Consider the following 14,473-nt stretch of genomic DNA (forward strand, 5'->3'; position numbering starts at 1 on the left):
ATGTCTTGGTATGTATTTTAGACTTTTTGAATCTCAAAACTGTGTTTTTTCCACTTTCAATGAATATATGATCTCGTAAATGCGGAACAGTTCAAAATGTATAAGGAAAACTCTCAGAATTATAAACTATGAATGAAAAATCTAGTAAGCTTTGTCTTTTTATTTTGTTGAGATTCCATCTCGGGAAGTGATCTTTATTTCTGTGAAGTTAATATGTTATTCATGACATGAAATGGTTTATAGAAATGTGTCTAGTTTTCATGAAAAACCTTTAGGCTTATCCATTTTTCATAAACTGTACATCTTTCAGAATTTTCTATTTTTGCTCAGGGCTTCTCAGAGACAGTTGAGCATGGTTTCACTCTTAGCATGATGTGCTATGTCAAAATCTACATTCTTGCATTCAAAGAAAACTAAATTTCAAACGACTGAACAAGCTGAAATTTAAACATATTGAGGCTCTCTGGAAAATACAGTTATTCTATTCAGACAGAACACAAAGCATTACTGCAATGTTTTCCCCTGAGTTTACTCTGAAGATTTAGATTTATTTTTTTAATGAAGGAAAAATACCATTCCTTTAGAGATTCTCCTCATTTCAAGGTAGATAACCATTTGCCTAAGCTGAATTGAGAAGTTTCCATTTTGCATTGTGGAATAACATCACATTAATTGAAGGTAAATTCCCTGGCAAGAATCCAATAATAAATGAATTTTTCAATATTGCAAAATGCTTATGGTGTTTTTATTTCTAAATATCTCTCTCAAGGAACTGAAGTTCTATTTGCACCAAATTTCTGCTAAACCCACAGGTAAAGTGATTGTCTCCTTCTCCATGTGGTGTCTGTCCAACATCAAAGGTGAGGAGTCTGGATCCCATTGTTGAGGTAAGCCTTGCCATAATACATCAGAGAGCCTGATACTCTTCTTGCAGCAGCAGCATTTGGATCAAGGGCACTGTCTCATTGCTCAATGAAAAGACTGGCCTACTTGGAAGTGGAAACTCAGGTTTGCACTGCCTTTCTGACAGGCAAGCAGGGAAGTTGAAATTTTCCTCCCACTTCCCACTCATTATCTGTGAGTGCTGGGATGACCAAAAAACCAGGCTACCTTGTAAATTAAGAAAAGCTCAGGTATGGACATGGGCTCAGCTGTACTCCTAAATTGGTGTACCAACCAATTAGAGTGTCTTAAACTGGAGCCCAATGTGAGTCTGGCTGGAAATAATCAGCAGGACAGGAGAATCCCTCAGTTTAAGAATTTGCATGGACACAGAAGTGCCCCACAAAGAGTTTGGATGTGTCCAACATATTCTGAAGCAGAGAGAGCTTGGCAAACATTGAGAATGTCAGATTGTGCCTGTTGGGTCTGAGACACAAAGACCAGATCATAGCAGTCTCTACAAGCATAAAATAAATAAATAATACCATAAAAAATACCAGTGACCAAACAGTAAGTCAGACTTAGGTCAAAAGTACAGAAAAAATAGTAGGGCCAAATATTTTCCATCCTTAGCCTTCCCCTTAACCATTTAACCACTGGTTTGATGTTGATAAGCATCAAAGAACTCAGAAATGAGTTCTTGATCATGGAGAATGACATTGGACCTGGGGTACCATGAAGTAATGAGCTAAAATGAAATGACAATTTATTTCATAAACATTAAATTTAATTTCCAAAGTGCAAGTTTTAATGAAGAGTAGAAACTAGACAGTTAATTCTGCTGGACTTGTATGTGATACTTGAATGTAAAAGAAGCCTTGAAGTCAAGGGTGCAAAACTTATCACAAGTCTCTGTCTCAGAGAGACAAAAAAAAAAAAAAAAGAAAGGAAACTTGCAGGAAGTGATTTCAGATATGACCAGATTAAAAAAATAAAATTAGAAATAAGCAGAGTGCCTACACTGATTAGGGAAAAAAGGACTGATCAACAAAGAAAACTGCCTTAGAGGCCAAAAATGTGTAGATAAAGTGAGAATAACAGAGTCAAGCTGAGTTGGACCTTGCAAAGAATATTAAAGCACATAGCAGAAGATTCTTCAGCCATTCAGCCATGTGAATAAAAAGAACAACGGTGGAAAAATCAGTAGAGCCAGAATGTAGTGATGATGGAGTAGAAATGAAGAATAAATCAAGTATGGGCTGAAAACTGAATTATGCTTTTGCTCAGATTTTGAGGAAATAAGCAAAGATTTTGGACATGGGAAAAAAATCAAGGACACATTTTTTAATGTATAGGAATGGAAACCAGCCGAATCAAGATAGAAACACAATTTGGGATATCTAATGTACTCCAGGAGGTAAAAAGTGGAAAATAAGTACAATCCCAAGAGGAAACTGGCAAACAAAATTTCAAGTGCTGCAGCAGATATTTTTAGTAAACACATAAAACCTGTTTGGTGCCTAATATTTGGAAACACATCACACACACAGTAAAGAAGTTGGAATGAGAAAATGGTCTGAACTAGTCATCACCTAGATTTTAGTTCAGCAATCTGATGTATTTTTTAAAAGTTTGGAATAAAAGAATTATTAAAGGTGTGGAGGTCAGTTACGGAAAAAGTTTATCTAATGCAGATAATGATAAACCAAGCATCCATTTTCGTTCAAAAAAAATAATTTCCAGACGGAGGAAATGAGGTGAATATACACTTTCTGGACATTGATGAAAACTTTTAATGTGGTGGCCACTGAGAGATTACCAGCAAAGCCAGAGAAGATGGGTTCAGTAATGGAACTGCAAAACTGATTAGGATTTGGCCAGAAATACCATTAGAGCCACTGGCATGAGGGGAAATCCAGACTGGGAAGGAATGACTTTGTTGTTTTGGTATTGATACAAAAGATCTTCCCTGAAGCCTGTAAGAGGTATGGAATTAGAAGGTGGTGAATGTGGAGGAAATGGGTGATATTGAGTATGTGGGATTGGGCTTGACTTCAGCAAGATAAAAATTGTATTTGGATGTGTCTGTTTACAGGGTGGAGATATGAAGACCTAATCAGCTGGAAATTGCTGATATGATGATGAATTTCACAATATAAATTCTTTGCAAGATTACTATCAAAATTATGCAGAGATGAGTAAGGGATTATTGGTGTTTTACAAAGTACTTACAAGAGGTTACTTTTTAGTCGTGCATGCAATTCTGGTAACTCATGCTGAGGAAAGATGGGTGCAGGAAAGAACAGCAGGTATGGTCAGAGAAAAGTGGTTTATTTAATTTGTCTTTCCTGGCAAATGAAAATCAAGAAGCAATATGATTACATTCTATAAATACATCAGAGAGACAAATACCACAGAAAAAGAACAGTGATTTAAACAAAAGGATTATGCTGGCACTACAACAGAAAGCTATAAATTGGTCCATGAATAGACTCAGTCTGGAAATCAGAAGATCCTTATCTGTTACAGGAGTTAGATCCTAGAACAGCTTTGGTACAGGAGCAGTGGGAGCAGAGAAGCAAACACTCTTGAGCTGAAGTTAGTCCCTAAACAAAAAAAGGAAATGCTGATGGGAAATGTTGGGTTAAAATTTCATGCTGCCTTTAAGCAATAAGAAAGGATAAATCTGCTTCTTTGAAACAAAGTAGGCCAAAAGTTTTTGAATTCTGTGTATTTCTATTATAACCAGGTATTGATACTTTAGGAAATGAATACCTAAATAGAAGAAGCTATAGGGGAAATTTAAAATACAGCCCAAAGTCTATTTCATAGCATAATAGGATGGTTTGGGTTGGAATGGACCTTAAAGATCACCTACTTCCAACACACCTGCCATGGCTGGATACTTTACAGCAGAACAGGCTGATCAGAGCCCCATCCCATCTGGCCTTGAACACTTGCAGGGATGGGGCATCCAGAACATCTCTTGGCAACCTGTTTCAGTGGTTTACCAGCTTCCTTGTAAAAAAGTTCTTCCTTATAGCTAATCTAAATCACCCTTATCTCAATTTGAAACTATTAACCCTTTTTCTACTGCTACTGACCCAACTAAAAGGTTTGTGCCCATCATATAATCTCCCTTTAGTTACTGGAAGGCTGCTATGAGGACTCTCCAGAGCTTTTTGTTCTCCAGGCTGAGGAGCTACAGCTCTCAGCCTGTCTTCACAGGAGAGGTTTTCCAGCCCTCTGATCATCTTCATGCCCTCCTCAGGACTCACTCCCACAGGTCCACATCCTCCTTATGTTGAATGCCCCAGAGATGGACACAGAACTCCAGGTGGGGTCTCACCAGAGCACATAAGAGGGACAGCATCCTCTGCCTCCACCTCCTGTCCATGCTGCTGTGGATGCAGCCCAGGACCCAGTTTTCTTTCTGGTTTGCAAGTACATGTTGCCAGGTTTTGTTGAACTTCTCATCCACTGATTCCCCCAACTCCTTCTCCACAGGGCTGCTCCCACATTCTCTGACCAGCCTGTACTTGCTCTTGTGCTTGTCATGAGACATGTGCAGGACTTTGTATTTGGCCTTGTTGAACTTCATGAGGTTTGCACAGACTCACCTCTGAAGCCTGTCAACGTCCCTCTGGATGGTGTCCCTTCACTCCAACATGTGAGCCACATCACACAGCCTGGTGTCACTGTAAAACTGGTTGAGTGCACTCATTCTTCCTGTCTGTGTTTCTGACAGAGGTGTTAAAATTTTTTCCTGGTCTGAAGTTGAAAGTCATTTTGGATGCAATTGGGTGCAGCCATTCCAAGCAATGCTTCCTAATACTGTCATGCATAAAGCAGCAATTTCAAGGGTTATGTGACTCTGTTAAATGTTCACTTCCAATGTTATCCACTGCCAATGGAAATAACTAGCATGAAACCGCCCATAACCATCCTGCTGAACTCTCTTGTTCTCCAGAAAAGTGTGGTGGCATCCAAAGTCACTCTTCAGAGGGCTTCCTGGCCCACTGTAACTTCCACACTTTCTTAGGAATTGTCTGGGAGTGTGCTCATTGACCTGGGTCAAAACTATGCCAAGGACTCTGCTAACAATTTAACAGTATATATGACTGACTGACTTCCAGTACCCCAGGAATGCTCTCTGGAACTGGTTAATTTATGAGTGCACATATAATCAAGGAGCACTCTTGCCTCTTGTTCCTTTGATCCCCTAGTAAATCTGCCCCAGCAACAAGGACAATATGGAGGCCAAATCAGAAATTCAGTATTAAAAAATTTTCCCAACTATTGCTTAAAAGGTAAAATTTCTCTACAGTGCAGAAATAAGAACATCATCTGGATCCAGCATGTTGAGGATATGCATTATATTTGAAACTTCAAGGGGCCTCTCTACAGATGTCTGACCAAAAGGGGTCAAAGCCTTTCAAAGCCTATAGCTCATGGATTAGGGCCTTTGACTGATGAGAACATCCACAGCACATGTTAGAGCTGAGGATGCTTGCCTGCTTTCTCTGGCTCATGCTAGTATTTGGGGTGGATCTAACTACAGGAATATTTGGTTTGCATGTGTACTCATGGGCACCCAAGAAATAAAGTAATGAAACGGGATTGACAAGCCATTTTAATTTTCCATGAATGAAGGTAAAAAACAGCAACTAACAAACCAATTCCTGGTTTTAAACAAGTCACTGGAGACACAAGATTCTCACCTGTAAGTCTTTATCCTGCTGTGGGTGCTCTTTACCCATTGTATCCTTCCTCTGCAGTGGGTACAAAGTCAGATGGAACACAAAAAATATTATTCTTTATCATTTCCACAATATTCAAACTTCTTTAGGCACTATCAGAGCTGCTGCCTTTTGTTATGAGCACTGCATCAGTGGTTTTAGTTTGCTGTCACAAGGAAAGTGATCATCGTTGTATGTCAAAGGCTTTAGTTAAAGGGCTGTGTTAAGAACACAGAGCAAAGATCCAGCTATGATGAGACAGTTTTTCCCTTGTCACACCCTAGATTTTTTCCTAAGGACTATCACTCGGTGTTAATTTCTACTATGGCTGAAAGACTTCTCCTTTGCCTCTGCCAATGCTTTTGTGGAAATTCCATGTGTGGGAGCTTTGTGGGCTCAGTAGGTGTTTTGGTGTTTATTGGAGTGCTGGGGAGGTTAAGAGGTTCGCTGCCCTAAGTGCTGACATTGCTGCCTTTCACACTTTAAAATAAGAAGCTAAGCCACATATCTTCTGAATTATACACTGGAAACAGCAGCAAAATCAGTGAGTACCGAGCAGAGGCATGCAGTTCAAGGGGTTTCACCCTGTTTCATCACTGCATCTCAGTCCAAGATCAAGGAAAACATGAAAAACCTTTAAATTGTCCGTAGAACTAATCCTAGATGGAGGCATAGGAGAGTCAAGCACCTAGTGCCCTTGTCTGTGTCTCAAGATGTCTGTCTGCCTCTGGCTTGCTGATGACTGGGGCAAAAGGTTTCATATTTTCATTTTATTATCAGAAGCGTATATATTATCACATGTAAAATACAGATAACAGAGTTTTTGTCCAACAATTCAGGATCTATGCATGCAAATGGCCCAAAGAATTAAAGAATATTACTTACTTTGTCATTATATCTCTTTTGCCAGTAGAGATAACTTCTGGCTGAGTTTCTGGGATTAACTCGCTTGATTGTTTCTTTACAATGTTAGGAGCTATTTTCCCTATTTTAGAAGAAATGTCTCTTCAGAAGCAAAAAAGCAGATATTTTGTTCTGCTTTAAAATACTTTTCATGTTGAATAAAAATAACATTTATGCACAAAGGAAAAAAGTCTCCTTCTCCTGCCTGATAAAAATATTACATGAGAGTCCTGTTACAATTGTTTGAGAATTTAGGGAAGCTAGTGATTATTTTTCTGTACTCTCTCCAACTAAAATGTTGTGTTCTATACAAGTAGTCCTTTTCCCATTGGTGTGAATCCCGAGAGTGCATTAAATAATACACTTCTAGTTGTAAAACAGATGGAAAAGTGTTTAAAAAGGTGCCAGGTTTATTTATGGAAGCATGAAATTGAATTTAATAGGAGAATTTTGCCAGTATGAAATGTGAACTCTCAAAACAGGAAGTGGATTTTATTGCTTATTTATTTTATTACCGGATCAGCTGCCCAGAACTGTAGAATCCTTCCTCTCAGGAATTATTTACTTTCCAACTCTGAACCAGAACATCTTGACCATCAGTTGTTACATCTTCTGGCTGCCAGATTCCCAACTATAAACATATGTGGTGCTGTCTATCTCAGATGATCTTCTGCAGATTTATATAGAGAACGTTTTAGCTTTAGATTTATTTCTTGATTTAAAACAGTATGAACTGAACTGACTAAGCCAAGGGAAAGAGAATTTTCTTTAGTTCTCGATTACCATTTAATTAATAATATTCTATTTTTAGAGGGTTTATGTCATGTATTCATTATGCATAAAAGATAAAAGAGCTAAAAGCCAAATTAGGCAAATTATTTCTTCTCCTCTGCGTGTCCAAACAATGACCAGTGAAAGAGCAGGTGCTATTCAGCTTCCAAAAGGCGAGCAGCATTTGTGGAAATCGCACAGGGAAACAGTGTCCTATGTTTTCAGGGTTCAGTCTAAGCCAGTATCCCTGGATGGAGTTAAGTAAGGCTGTTGACTGCTGGGGACTGTCAGTAAACCTGGCTGTTGTCACCTTTTCCTGTACATCTGGCCAGTATGTATAGGTATTTGGGCTGGTGAACAAGCCTCTAATTTCAATAAAGTTGTGATAACTTATTCTTATTGATCAAATTAAAAAAAACTATGGAAATGTATTTTTCAGGTTATTAATCTGCATTAATGAATATGATTTTACACCTCCAAAGAACTGGATGCTGCAGATGCCCATATTTACTAGAAGACAGCCACATCTTGTGATTATTGCTGCAGGAGGGACAAATGCCTGAAATGGCACCTTCTGTTTAGAGGAATATGAGGCTCAGACAGTGTTCACTGTCACAAGCAAGGCCATGTTAGAGCAAAGCTCAGAGCTCTGCTGCCTGATCTCCTGGTGCTGTGCTGGTGCTGCAGTGCCCTTGGGCAGTGCTGACAAATGCCCATGGCGTGCATGAGCAGAGTGCACTTGTGCTCAGCCCAGTGCTGGCTCTCACAGGCACTCACAAATTTCCATTTTATGCAACAACACTAAATGTTTTCAGCATGAGACTCGTGCATGTGCAGTTTTGCATTGGAAACTGAAAAAAGTGACAGCCTGGATCGTGCTGCTCTCAGTTTGCCAATTATGGATAAAGACTGAAGGCAATGTGGAACAATATTATGGTCATGATCCAAATCCCACATAGGAAAGATGAGGTTAAAATAGTCTTTGTTGCAGGAATTAAATTGCCTCAAAATTCATGAGACTTTCTTATACTCACCTGTGTGTACTGTTGTCTCTTATGATTATTAAATCACTTGTAACTGCATCACACCTTGTGGTGACTCTCCCCAGGACAAAGGCTTTTCTCCAAGACATTCAGAGTGCCTGGGATCCAAGTGCATGGATATTTTGAGGGCTGCTGACATGGCTTGGGGAAGCAACTCCTTCAAAATAAAACATTTTAGTGAAATGTGTATTTTCATAAACAATTGGACCTAATCCTTTGTGCAAAGGAAAACAAAAGGAATCTGAACATGTAAAAGAAAGCTCCCTATTTTAAGTTTCTGCTATAAATGATAGTACAGAACTCACGAGTTTTGTGAGATTTGATATTGAGCATGTGAGCTGTTCATCGGCTTTATTAATATGTCACAAGCATAAATTCTGACATATATCAGAACCAATTAAACTTATTTTTGTACTTTTTATTTCTTGGAGACAGATTGTTTGAGTTCAGAAGGGCATGCAGTATCTAGCAGATCTGGTAATTCATTCAAATATGGGAGTAAAGCTCTTCTTTTAGTTCTGTCCAAAATTCCTCCAAGTTTTGTACAATGGGTTTGAAAGCTCTTATGTATTTAAAGAAAATCCTTTCAACTCTCTCTAGAGTCCTGCTTTATGTTTTGTATTGCTTTGAACTTATTACCTCTTTGCAATGTCTTGGAACATTAGTTTGGGAGCATTTAAAGCTAATGATTAAATGTATAGTGAAACAACACTTTGATGTTGCCAGAAACAATTAATTTTCCCTATTTATACACAAAAGGTCATAAAAGACTGTGTTATGACAAACGAAATGATTCAGTGAATTCAAAGCAAGTTAACTGAATTCTAAAGGATTGTTACTACTTGGTGGAAAAAAGGTATCCATCAAGCCTTATCTTAAGTCAGAAAGCTGTGATTAACTTATGGGGTTTTGAAGGCTTTTAAAATTAGAAAAGAAGTTATGAATTTGTCAGCCACAGAAAACCAGCCTGTAACGGGTTCATTCAGAATGAAGCTTTCACCAAAAATAGCTTACAGAGTGTAGATAAATGAATTTTATGAGCTTACAGAAGTCACTGAGAGAGACCACATTTGCACATAAGCAGCCTGACTATTCTATGTTCTGTGCACAGATGCCTGCTGAACTTTATTAACAAATGAAAAAATATACTATGTATTTTTTCTCCTACATTTTTACAGGCAGAGCATCTCGCACTTCATTGAACCCATGTGCTGGAGACAACAGACAAGATTAGAATATAAATCACTCAGAGAGAGGGACTGGAAGTCAGATTCTGCACCTTCTAGAGCTCTATCTGCCTATGAGTGGGCCCATCATGGTTTTGAAGAGAGGAGGGACCCCACACATGCCCATGCACACACACACATACTCGCATATGTGCATACATGTACCCATGTATTCTAAAATTGGGGGCATGATTAAACATAAAGGAATCCTACACCTTCAGCCATAAAAAAAAAATAGTGAATATGGAAAAAATGCAAAAGAATGAAATTACCATGGAACGAAGAGCATAAACAGTTTATGTTTAACATAATTAATTTCTCTGTTTCCACTGAACTATAAAAAGTTTGAATTTCAAGCTAAATCTTCATCTTATTTGTCAGTTTAAGATATATGTTTGTTACACTGTCTAAGAGATACACAAATTCTAAACATGACAATGCATGGTAAAATTTCCAAACTGACAATGTTGTGGGAGCCTGATATCAGGAAGAGAAAAAAAACTGCTATGCATCTGCCCAAGAATCATCCCCAAACTTTCTGATAAACTGAAGGAAATAATTTGGCTTTCCTCCTCCTTTCCCTTCCTCATGACCCTTTATCACCTTATAGTCTCTTCAGAATAAAGCAGTGAACTTCTGGTTTTTACAATGAGTTAAAACAATTTGATGAACAGAGCTTAGACTGTTCAACACATAGATTGTTTGCAGACCTCCAGAGCTTTTAGAGGTTTTATTTTTATTTTAGAAGCTACACAGTCCTAGCAAGAACCTTTTCTTTGAATGCCAGGATCCAAGTGAAGAAAAACCCTGAAGGTTTTTGGGTTCAGTTCAGTTGCATTTGAGACATATTTGGGAATGCAGCACCTCTGTATAGGGATGGCAGATGTTTAGTCCCCACAGAAAGTCCATATCCTTCCCAAGAGAAGCTAGAAACCAGGAAGATATGCCTGGTCATCTAAACTACCATCAGGCACCTAGGCTTGGGTAAATGGGTTGTGCCTAAATTATGCAGGCAGCCAAAACCTCAGTATCCTCCTTAACCCTTGTGAAAGCATACAGAGTCTTTGAGTGATGAGGAAGAATTACCTGCAAAATTAGCACTAAACAACCAACTGCATAAATATCTAGAAGGACACTACAAAAACCAATAACTTTTCACATTTCAGTCCATACAACGGAATTTCTACCTCATATAGCACCCATACTGTGTATAAGAGTGATAAAAAAAGAACATGACTTGAAATTATCATGACTTGAAATTATCAGAACAATCGTAATGAATCAACTGGTTCAAGCGAGGACAATAAATAGTTAATAAGAAATGCTGGGAGAAAAATCAGGCCTCTGCCCATAAATCTTGCCTCTAAAATACAGTTAGATATTAAACTCTATGTTGGATTTTTAACAGGAAATAATGTCCCTAGACCATCTTGTAGACATGAAAGAGCACCACGTTTTCAGTTAATGGACTGACTAGGCTTTTGTGTAGAAGGTGTTGTCTGTTTTAACAACTTCTGTCACTTTGATCATAAAACAAAATATTAATTTTTTTCCTTATTCTTAGAGAAATCTGAGTCACTAACTGTTAGATATGTTTGGTCTCCCAGAAGCTATTCCTTTTTTTTTCCCCTTTAGATGTCGCTGCCAATAAGCAACAAATGTACTCTTTGGGGTTCTTACCTAAAATGAGGGTGAATCAGGCTCCAGTTTTACTCCATTGAATATTTGATTATTTATTCGAAATGGAACAGCTTCAAAAATATTTTCCTTAAAAATGTTCAAACAAATCATCTTGACATTTCCATTTTTTTTTTTTTTGGCTGAAACAATTGGTCAAATCTGGTACAAATTTGCAGATAGTTTCCATCAACACGAAAGTGCATTTTTGAGCAAACAAAGAATTCTTCCATAAATATTGCCTGGCTCTAATCAGGGCTGAGGCAATTTTGCACATGCCAACCAGCAGAAAATTAGGTATTGGATAAGAAAGACTGGCGAGGATCTGGGTTCTACCTAAATCCCCTTGTGGCCTTGGTCCAAAGTGATTAGCCCCAGGTCAAACAGAGAGCCTGCAGTGAATCAAGAAAATTAAATCCAACCCTCCTGAGCTATGGATAATGTGCTGGTCCCAAGACCTCCCTTCTTGGAGGCTGGAAGGGAGGAGGTTATTAAATATAAACATGAAGTAACATCCTGCCCTATGGAGGCCCAAGGCATTGTGCTCTGGAGAAGAGGCAGGGGATTACATGTACCTCACAGCTGGACCTGTTCCAAGGGCGCCCGCAGCAACTGTCTCTGCCAATGCCAGGAGCTGTCAGTGTCCCTGAGCAGCGTTCTGCAGCTTGGAAGGCCACTAAGGAGTGTCCTGTCAGACTAAAGGGCACTGAGCTGCAGCACAAAACACTGCTTTAATGTGGACTTGGAATTGAAGGGACTTATTTCCTTTAAAACATTGTAGAACAGAGTAATCCTCAGATTTATTTTGATTAGAAATCTGGATACCTTCTTGGCAGTGTTTATTAGATCATAATGTAGCTCAGTTGGAAAGCCAGATATTTTGCTTCTCCTCCTTTGAATCGCTGACCATTATTTTCTCTGTTAATGAATCTGGACAATTTTAACTGTCAGATTTGAATGTAACTCTCTGAATTGAGGCTGAACCCACCTCTGTGTTCAAGCTAAGAATGAGCCTGAACAGAAGTCTCCAGAGTTTCCTAAAACTTCAGGGAGTTTATTAGTGGAAAACTGATTTTGAACCACTGAACCTGAAGTGACTGCATAGTTTTGGTTTCATATTGATGTCAAGTCAAAAGATTAAACTCCCACTGCAGCTTAGATGTGACCCAAGGTGAATAAACTTACATCTGAGTATTTTAGGGGTAGCTATCACTGTCCTTGGAGCTGATTGTTTGCTTCATCTACCTCCTCCTTCCACACACCTTTTTACTTTGGAAGCAGATTGGAGTACTAACAAGTAAAAAATGTTTTTCACTTCTAATTCTAGTCTTAAATGAGTTGGTGCTTAAGAAAAATAGAAACATACTTCTGTTGCAGGTAGAAATTTCCATTCCCATCAAAGCAGAAATGAATGCATATCTTATTTCTCCATAACTGCAAGCTTCTGAAAAGTATTGTCCCTATGTTCATCCATTTTGTTAGATCTGCATACATATTCCCACCTGTCATTGTAGGAAACGGTCCCTACACTTTGCAATACTGCATGTGAGTACACAGGATATCATGGTGGTCTTTGGCCTTTCAACCACAGATTCTGAGGGATCAGTGACAGAAGGACATTCAACATTCAGACCACAATCCTAAAACAGATATACTTGTTGATAATCTCACTGTCTGTGCTAAAGAGATAAACCCACATTGAAAAACACCTTGTGGATGATTCTGGTAGAAACCTGGTTTACAAGGAGCTGAATTTGGGATTCTTGCAGACAGTGAGCAACCAGACCTGCAAGACAACATAGTGGTCATGGTGGTCATAGACACCTGTGAAAAAGCACACCAGGGTTTAATGAAGATATCACAGGTGGAAACAGCTTTTGATATTTGCATTTGGCTAGTGTATGTTCAGGAAGCATGATAAAGATTCATAACCAACAGTCCTACAGCAAACAAAACTAGTTCAAGTGCAGTGGAACAGATAATTGTTCAAATTCAACCCAGCTAGTACCAGATTTCTCTATTCTTTCTCCCCTCTCACTGTTAGAAGGTGGAAATTCTGCTGAATCTGAGCTCTGCTGTTGACATTTACCACCACAGAAATCAGCCCCACTGTGTCCTGATACAAGAAATAATTCTGCATACATTAAAGATATGAGGAATATCCTAATCTAGGCAAAAGATTTTGAAAAGGATTTAGTTAATTTTCTAATTAAAGGAAAACCTAGGTCCATCAAGATATTGTATTAGGGTAAAACCTGAACACATCTTCCTGATGGCAAATGAACTGATCTACATACAATAGCAGTTAATAAAAAAGTGACAGCTTCAAGTCTCTGAATTGAAAGTTAATGAAAAAGAAGACAAAGATCTCCAGGTCCTCAGGGAAGGCAAAAAAGATCCACAGTTCAGAATTTCATACAAAATTTTTACTGACTTGGTCATGACTTGCCTGAGTGTGCAGATTTTGGCTGTGGTAGAGTTAATTTTCTTCACAGTGCCTGGTACAGGGTTGTTTTGTGGGACACAGAGTTGATAACACAGATTTTTATTTGCTATTGCTGAGCAGGGCTTACACAGAGCCAAGGCCTTTTCTGTTTTTCATGCTGCCATGCTGGGGGCACATGGGAGGGTGGGAGGAGACACAGCTGGGACAGGTGCCCCAAACTGACCAAAGGGATAATCCAGACCATGGGACATCATGCTCAGTATATAAAGTGGAGGCAAGGAGGAGGAGGAAGAGGGGACATTTGGAGTGATGGATTTTGTCTTCCCAAGCCACCATTATGTGTGATGGGGGCCTGCTGTCCTGAAGATGTCTGAACACCTTCCTGAACTTGGAAAGCACTGAATTAGTTCCTTGGTTTTCTTTGCTTGGGTGGGTGGCTTTCGCTTTTCCTATTAAACTATCTTTACCTCAACCAAAGAGTTAAACCATGACAGTGAGAAAGACTGCAACCAGAGTGATCATGGTTTTACCATCAAATTAAACTGAAACTAGTAAAGTCCTGTTTTGTAATTGTTACCCTTAATTAGTTGATTTCTGAATGCTATTGCAAAAATTGTTTCAGAGAGGCAGACGTTTTCTTAGGCATCGGAGCATGGTTTCTTGCTAACATAACAACACAGCTTTTCTGGGTTATTCCAGCATTGACTGTGGGAAGCATGGTGACAGGAATTTCAGGAACAGCTGAGGACAGCTTCAAAGTGTCACTGTTTATCTTGTATTTTGCAC

The sequence above is a fragment of the Camarhynchus parvulus genome, chromosome 3 (genome assembly GCF_901933205.1).
Source record: "Camarhynchus parvulus chromosome 3, STF_HiC, whole genome shotgun sequence".
In the NCBI taxonomy this organism is placed as follows: Eukaryota; Metazoa; Chordata; class Aves; order Passeriformes; family Thraupidae; genus Camarhynchus; species Camarhynchus parvulus.